This window comes from Limulus polyphemus, unplaced genomic scaffold (assembly GCF_000517525.1).
Source record: "Limulus polyphemus unplaced genomic scaffold, Limulus_polyphemus-2.1.2 Scaffold1050, whole genome shotgun sequence".
NCBI classification, from domain to species: domain Eukaryota; kingdom Metazoa; phylum Arthropoda; class Merostomata; order Xiphosura; family Limulidae; genus Limulus; species Limulus polyphemus.
The window spans coordinates 150,838-160,268 of NW_013666660.1; the positions used below are offsets into that span (position 1 = coordinate 150,838).

A 9,431-nucleotide genomic window follows, 5' to 3' on the forward strand; every position below is an offset into this window, starting at 1 on the left:
TCTACTTGACTTACTAAATGGTTCTATATATATGTATAGTCCCTGGTTTTCTTCGCTTTTTTTAATTTTATTTCAGTAGCCGCTTACACTAATATCGCCCCCAGTTCTTTACAGTCGAATGATAGTAGTTTTATGTTTAAAGTAACATTCATACTCAGCGTATATATTGTAGTTTGCCACTCCCTACAAATCACTTTCGTTAATAAAATCTATTGCTAGTTAGCTAATTTCGTTTTTCTATTGGTCGTGTTTCCCTTTCTAAAATATATAACTAAAAAGAAATTGGTCATAAAATTGCTGTTTGCAACACACACGCGCACACACACATGCACACGCACGCACGCACACACACACACACACACATATATATATATATATTATTTTATTTTTTTACATGAAAATATTACCTCGTGTGGCAACGATGCGAAGATCTCGGGACAGATATGGCGTTCCGTGATGGCTTTTGTTGTTACACAAGATAATACAATATAATGAAAGTTTCCAGATATTAAGTTCTTAGGAATTCATTAATACTTGAAAAGAAAAACAGCATAGCACCGGAAGTAAGACTAGACCTCTGGAAGCCGCTAATTGCCTAGCTTCTAATGCAACGGTCTGTTCATCCACTTACGACCGATATGGGCAGCCATAGGTCGCGTGGCTAAACAACAAGCACAATATTGTTCGCTATCTGCTCGATCCTACATCCCGACGAAGTTCTAGATATCGGAGACCACCTACGAGCGACCCTCCTATAGGCGTAGCTTTCCTCCGCCTTTCATAGCACCCAACGAGTACCGGACAGCTGCTTTCTATTGGTTCCTCCCATGTCGATTATATTTGTCAAACAAAATTCGTTAATTCACCATCTAGCGGAGGATTTCTAAATTAATCACTGATCTGACAGGGGGTGGGGTCTTTATTCTCATCATATCATGACTATCGACGGTTCTTAAGCGATGACTATACGCCAGGAATATTCGGTTGATATGAAGACAGGATGTGCTAAGACTTTGCGGCACCATTCTAATCTTGCTGTATATATGTAACAACAGAAAATCACCGACTAAAACTTAAATCTTGCAATCTTCTCTCTGAAATGACGTGAAATTAAACGCAGTTTTAACTTCCTAATATCTATAAACAATTTTATGGTTGCATTGTCGTACATTCAAATCATTGTGCAACAGTTTAAGAGTTTCCCCCAAAATTGATATTGTTTCTCAGGGGCACAGTGGTAAGTTTGAAGGCTTATAACACTAAAAAGCTAGTCTTGATACTTGTGATGGACACAGCACAGATAGACCATTGTGTAGCTTTGTGCTTAACATAAACAAATAAACAAAATGATATTGTCACAAAGTTCAATCTTTTGCTTTTGAAGTACATTTAATTAAAGCTTTTGTTTAACGACTTTCTTCTTTATGGACAACTAATCCACAGTCAACTCTTGAGCTACTTTAGACGAATAAAGGGATTTTACTGCAACTTTTATAACGCATCCATGACCTCAAAATGCGGAGCGCGATTTTTTATAGTAACAGGATGCCAACCATGAATTCTCGGATCCTAATATACTAACAACTATACTATGCTCAGCCTCTTCTATCTTGATTAATCTATGCATTTAGTGTAGGAGTGTGACTTTAAAATCCTAATCTAGGTCGAATTTAAACTCAAAAGATTGTAGGAACAGGATTATAGGAAGCGGGAACGAGTCCACTTTTTCATGGCATGTATAGCTACAGCTTTTGTATTAAAACTTGCTTCTTTTAATTCAATACATTACACTGTGTGTATGCAGTATTTAAAGTTAAAATGGCTCAATATTCAATCTCATAGCATTAAATTAAACTTTTCTGTGGGTCATACTCCCAGATCCCCCTAGAAAAGCCATGCTTTGCACACATTGTTTGGTTGTGCAATGGCCTGACCACCCCAAAATTGCTTCCTACAGCAATGTGGAGTTAACCATGCTCTACTGACGAATTGTATTTCCATGCACGTTACAAATAAAAATAATAATGTTTTATGACAGAGATTTTTAAGTATTGTAAATGAGAGCAGAAATATATGTATGTCCTGTTGTTAAACTGTTAATATTACTGAGATAAAAAGAGAAAGAAATTCACTTATTTACACACAATATTCAATTAAAAAAGTAAATGCATAAGAGAATAAGAAATATACAATTATTTACTTTTGCATACATAAATGTTAAATAAGCAAATCTGTTGTATTCTTCATACAATTTAACATCAATAATCCATATTTTTGTCAATGTTCTTTCTGTATAAAAATACATCCGTTATGTAGAGTCAGACAGCAATTAATGTTACAATTAGTTTAATTTAACTGTCATTTAGCCCATATATATGTGTGTGTGTGTGTGTGTGTGTGTGTGTATATATATCTTACGGATATTTATTATAATCTGAAAGTAAGATAAGATGTATCACTGGTTAGCTCACTGAAGGTTTAAAAAATGCAGAATATTTTAGAAAATAATGTTTACAGAACGATCAACAGATGACGCTACTATACTACCGTGGTTTATTTTGTTCAATTTCACAATTCACTAACGTATTTTAACAAAGTTTTAAGAAATCACTTTCTTTAACAAAATCTGTTCCTAGCGTTACGTATTGAGAACTTGAAATAATCCAAGGCCGCGTTAAATAATTTAACTTTTAATAGTTGAACTGTACCCTGGATTTAGTGTTTAGAAATATGCCGATATTTTATTTAATTTACGCTATTTGCCAACAAGATTGATTCACACCGTTTTTGTTTTGACACAAATACGTTTTAATATATATATAAAACAGTATAATTTACAATGGCAACTATTGCAATTAGTTATTACAAACAAAGTTTCATAAACAGAAATTTCACAAACTTACAAATAACCTAAAATCATCTTCCTAGTTCAGAGTCTCCTTGATATCCAGCGAATTAATTTGAAGACGATCTACGTGCAATTATCGGAAAGCTAGCTAATTTTGTCAAGCACTGAATTGTTGGACCGTCGAAGTAAGATAATATTTTCATAAAACCACTAATGTCCGGTGAGAAACCAGCAATACTTTTGGAAAGTTACAAACGTTTGATGAGAATTCACTGACGTTCAAAATTTATAGCTGTACTGGCCAAATGTAGTATATTTTCCGGTTTGTAAGGGTTAGCAGAATCACAGTTTATTGCATACACATGGTTATAACAGTTTCCTAGCAGACTTGTATATTAGCTCTCTTCTCTGTTTTTTGGTGTGTTGCCCCGCTGTTTTTATAGACAGGACACATTTTCTCGAAACTTCGGATAATACCGGTTATGGAAGTGGATATAATGTTGATTCTTGTGTTCACAAATATTCTACAATCTTGGAGAATTGGCGGGAGTTTCGCATACGTAACTAACACGGTAAGCTAGACACGTCCTCAAATATAAACTTATTCGAAACAAACGTTGACATTAAACTAAATATATAACAAATTCGTTATACGCAACACATTTTTCATACTACAAGTCACGCATATTTCTAAATAGAAATTCAATAAAAACAATGTTCATACTAAAAATAAATACATAATAATAAATTCGTTACACTAGAGTGTAAAAAGTGATAAAGTTTCATAAAAAGAAAGCACATACTAGTTAGCTAATTTCGTTTTCCTATTGGTCATGTTTCCCTTTCTAAAAATATATAACTAAAAAGAAATTGATCATAAAATTACTGTTCACAACACACACATAGTGGTTCATAATAGGGATCACAAGAAATTTCACAAAACCCTAATTGAATGTTCGGGCAAAAAGCTCCTTCAACAATAGATATTCAGTTCAAACAACACTTTAAAACATCTTCTGTTGACTGCTAAGGCTCTACACATGTAAAAAAGCATGCATGTTAGAGTTACAAGGAGAATAAAATCTGCTTAAAACGGTCCGTTTGTAATTCAAATTTTTATAAAATAAAAAATTATATCAAACCAATATTTCTTTATTATTCTAAGGTAAGTTACAATCGACTAAAATGTGTCACTGACCAAATCTGAAAAGAAAGAGGCTGGACATAATGTACATCAGAGTGAAATAATCTTTAGTGAACGTTAAACATAATCAAAAGACAAATGAATGTATTTATTGGAGGTTTGGCAGCTCTCAATGAAAAATCTGTTTGAAGTTAGTAAAAATCTTTGAAAAATCCCTTTCAGACTAAAATGAAGTAGCATTACATACATGAAGCAATAATGTTATTTTTCTCAGGACACGTGCGCTACCTACATCACTGAATGTCGATTCTATCGAAAAATTAGGAAGTATTTATTCTCAAAGTATCACCTAACCTATCAGTGGAAAAGATCGCTGTCTGTTTCACATAATACCATACAGAAATGATCCAGAACAATAGGTAACTTGAGCGAAAGGAGCTTAGCCAATTCCTTGACAAATGCTCTATAATTAAAACCATATACATTTATATGCATGGAAAATATGAAACGTATATGCGATCTCAAAGGGTTAAATAAAGGAGTTGGAAAATTTATTGTATGTTCGTACTACACAAGCTGCCTATATAGATCAGGGCTAAAAATGAATCAAGTAAATCATGTAGTTAATTCAATAGACTGGTCTAACTAGAATAGTATATTTGTGGTAATTCAAATTTTTACCTGCACACATGTACCAGAAAGAAAAGTGCAGTGATGTATTGCAAAAAGATTGAAAGTTTGAAGCTTCAATAACATAAACAATTCATTTAGTGAAAAAGGGTTAATTATCCAGTTGGATGGACTATTACCTTGTGAAGTAATTTTAAAAAGGTAAACTGAACTATGATAAAATTCACCAGTAAGTAAGTATTTGCTTCTTCAGGACATAAACGAGTCTGTTCTCCTCAAACATCAGAACCAATCTCTCCCGAAAAGTTCCACATTGTGCATTCACAAAGCACATTCTCTCTGCAGTTGAGAAATCAGAATATAGGCAACAAAATCCAGGAGTTTCATGTGACAGTCACAAAAGTATTCATCAACATATAAGGTCAAGAAGGACATAGTTCAATTACCTCATAATACAGCAAATAAGTTCCTTGACTCGTTAAGCTACAAAAAGTAATACTATGGGTTGAATTTGTATACACAATCTCAACCAGGATTAATAGGTTCCAAAATTAGAAAATGTAAGGTTTTTGTAGATGATAAGTAGAAACCATGGGAGAGTAAGATATGTAGCATTTGCATACTACAGTTTCAAAGTTAGTTGAGAATATTTTAGTAATTTCATTCTAACGGTTGTTCTTTTCTTCCAGTCGTTATTCGTCCAGCTTTCATTAAAATCTTAAAACACTTTTCTATTTGAACTTATGATACTCCTTTTGTTCTATTCAGTCTCAAATATATTATAAGTATCGTTAAAGTAATCCCAGTTACTGTTATTATGGTTAGTAGCCTATATGATCACTTAAGTCTTATTATTAATTAGGTGTTTTTATTATTATTACCAGTTATTAATAAATTCATGTTCTACATTTAGGTTGTCAATCTGCTGCCATCTTCAGGAAAATCCCGAGGAAGAATTTTTTGGATGATCAGAGCTGATATTTGATCCTGGGTCTTGTTAGAGAGGCTAGTGTGCAATCCATCATATTGAGGTCTTCACTATTAAAGCTTTAATCAGCTAATAAATTTAAATGGCTTCAGGTGGAATGCTTAAGTTTTTCTGACTTCTTTACTAGGTTAACTGAAGGTGTGATGATTTAGGTGTATGTATAAATGTTTTTTGAATCTTTCTTTTTCTCATACGTGTTTCATCTTCTATTACTTTTGTATTACTTTGTTTTATTGCAAGCATTATTTTCTGGCATGACAAACTATTGTACGTAAATCGGTGTTTCAGAGGTTGAGTATATTATATTAAAACATTTTTGAGCCTCACCATGTCATTACAATCATGTCATCACATCATGCCATGCTTTGTCTTACCACCATGCATCTTGAAAACAGCCCTGCAGCATAGTTTTCATCGCAAAAAAAACTGCGTCATAAGGCTTTCATGTATTAAGCACACCCTACTCTCTGTTGGCTTTCCATAATTGATCTAATACTTGACCAGCATGTCTTTTAAGGAATCGCATAAATACTCATTTCACTCTCTACCAACGATTGAACAGATATGTTTTGGAAGCAATTTGTATACACCTGACTTTGTGTCCTTTTCCAGACAGAGATCCCTCTCGTTATGTTGAACACTGTTGCTTGAGACACGAGGACGACTTTTGCCACTAACTTTTGTGTTCTTGGATTCTCGCGTTTTACGAGAGGTCGCACTTTACAGCTAAATTATTACTTGTTGAAAGTCTCTTTCTGGATGGTCCTCGTCCCCTAAATTGCCCAATATGTTCATTTGTTTTCCAATGTCATCATGTACAAGGGATATTCCAGTCTTGGAAATTAAAAGAATATTCGATCTGGACACATCTGTCTGATTTGAGAGTATAGATATCTTGTGGCGGAAATGACTAATGTAAAACCTACCAAAAAGCGATCAATTTTGGGTGGTATTAAACTATTTATTGAATACCAAAAAATGTTAAAATTTAGTTCTGATACATTATGTTCCGCCACAACTTTATATCGGCTGTAGTTGTTACGTTTCTTTCTGGTTTTCATTTTCAAAATAATTATAATATACCGTACTTAGCCCTGTAGAAAGCCTTGTACGTCTATTAGTTATGTTCTTGAATTCTGAGTTTCGTTGGTCTTTTTGTTTCCACATTCTGTTACAATTCACATTCACAGGGATGTTATAAATAATGTTTTTGCTTCCCATTAAATTTTCAGTTGGTTTGGTGTTTACTAATTGCAATCGTATTGTGTCGTGGCTTCTAAATACTGTTCTGACTTAATGTTTATATGTCCTCTGTATCTTTTCAGAGAAATTTTTGACATAGGGGAATGTGGCAATTTTTATGTAATTTTCTTCCTGCTTATTATTGGTGTTTGTCTTTTTATTAAGTGTTCAAGGTATATATTCTCAAAAAGGGTTGTGGTTATGTGTTTTCTTCTTTTTATTAGTGTATAAATATGTATATAAAGTTTATGAATGAGAGATTATTATATTTCACTTTCTATATTGTGAATTGTATTGTCGGAAGTTGAGTGATCAAATGATTCATGAATTACAGAACTTCGTCTGTAATATGTGGCTATATTATAAATGTATTTTCAATATTTCAGTATATCTGAGCTAAATCCTTTGTCTCAGAGCGGCTATTTTAATGCCATTATATTCTAAACATTCCATGCAGAAGTTACTTAGCACTAATGATAGGGATAAGTCCGTAATTACGCTTTCTTGTTGTTTTTAGTATTAAACTGCGCGTTGTAAGTTGTGTTTATATAAAAAAAAATTTGACTTTTGTTACAGTGTGGATTGCCGTTCTAAAGATTTCCCAGAAGACAGCAGTAAAAATAATAATAAAATTTGTAATTATTTAATAATTAAACTTTAGATACTAACCATGAACAAATTTGATATCAAATCGCCACAACCTTACCGTTAAATACAAACATATTGCACTTTACTGTCACTGTTTTAAAAAATATAAATATGTCGTTATATATATATATATATATAATTCAGAATTAAGTATACATTTCATATTTATTTTAGAAGAGCGCCCTGCTATGGCAGATTGAAAAAATGGCAGTATGGCGAACCACTACGATATACCGAAATGGTAAGATTCTTAAAGAGTGTTATAAATTGTCGTTACAGATGCTTTAATGTAGCTTCAAGATTATATAAGTGGGGTTATTTATGTTTATATTTTAAACCAAATTCAACCAACTTTATAAATGTATTAAGAGTAAATTAACTTTTGACGTTATCAAAAATTCCAAAATGTACAGTGAAGATGTTTCATGCAACGTGAATTTTACTCGTTTTAACGCTTACACTTTGTGACTAATTTTTTACAACTTCTGTAGCCTGACTGTTGACTAACTTGTGATGTTGTTCTTACCACCTAATTTATCCAAACTAACGAGATTAAACCGAATTTACTAATTCAAAAAAAATATATATAAAGATCTAAATAACTTATAAATCCCCCTAAAAAAAACAACAAAAAAAAAACGAATTAGGAACGTGGAACGTATAATATACTGAAATAAACCTATCAGTATCAACTGCTACTATTTCTATTTTACAACCAAGGTTATCTGTACACCATATTTTGTAAATCAAAGCCAGGGAGATTTTTTCTACAAATTTGTACCTACAGCTACAATAAATTAATTACATTTCAAACTAGATGGAAGTAGTAGCAGCTCGGAGAATTGTGATACTAAATGATGTTGTAGAAATTAGTTTACCAAAACATCCTTAAGTTTCATTACAATATTATTCAACATTTTAAAAATTATCAGTTAAAGAGAGGGTATGTTGGAAGGTCTCATCATAAAAAGTCGGAAGTTATAGTAAAGTGGAATTGTGTTTTATATTATCAGGCTAATTATCTTTGATTTATGAAAAGATCAAGATAGTTCAGTAAAAGGGTAAAGCACCACATCAATCAACATAATCTCAAATGTCTTGGCGCATATATATATGTATATAATTATATGTGAATCCATGAGAGAGAGAGAGAGAAAGAAAAATTTGCAGCCACAATACAAACATCTAACACTGGGGCACAAACCATAAGGTGGACCATCATGTAACCTTCCCTGGTTTTTAGAGGTACTGGTGGAAGTAAGTTCCAAGTTGAGTGTGTTGGGGATACACCATCTATCCAGTTTAATCTCAACTTTGCCGGTCTTACATGATTAAGAAAGATAAATAAAACATTGAACAGATGTGGGTGCTCTAGCCCACAACATCCCACATCTTTACCGCCTTTTGCTGTCTGCAGCCAGATGTGGAAAGGTGGTTGCTCACAGGAAAAATTAGAATTAAAAAATAACAAAAAGAAATAAAAGAGCAGCAAGAAAGAATACATTACATCAATGGGGGAGACAGCAAAACTGTCCTCGAAGTTAGCATTCCAGCCCCCAGTTGGTTGGTCTTAGTATAGTAATACTTTTAACATTTTGGTATTGATGTCCAAACATCATATTGGAGGCCTGAATGCTAACTTCAAGGACAGTTTTGTTGTTTCCTCCTTTGATGTACTGTATTCTATTATTTTTTACTACTTTTTTAGTTTATTTTTTTTTCTTGTAAGCAGTCACCTTCCCACATCTGGCTGCAAACAGTGAAAGGTGGTAAGGATGTGGGATGTTGTGGGCTAGAGCACCCACATCTGTTCTATTTTTTATTTTTATTTTTAATCATGCCACAACAGTATTTTTAAGGTTAACCTGGAAAGATGGTGTTCTCCCAATGCAATTTGGGTCTTACTTCTGCCAGTACCTCTCAAAACCAGG

At 33.0% G+C, this 9,431-nt stretch overlaps 1 protein-coding gene across 1 annotated transcript in view; it reads right to left on the reverse strand.

The window, feature by feature from the left end:
• Positions 1-707, reverse strand: part of LOC106461875 (eyes absent homolog 1-like) — an 88,469-nt gene extending 87,762 nt beyond the window's left edge. Inside the window, exon 1 of the mRNA XM_013921741.2 lies at positions 408-707. The gene's annotated coding sequence lies outside the window, so the exon portion shown is untranslated. The remainder of the gene's footprint in view (positions 1-407) is intronic.
• Between the last annotated feature and the right edge of the window lie 8,724 nt (positions 708-9,431).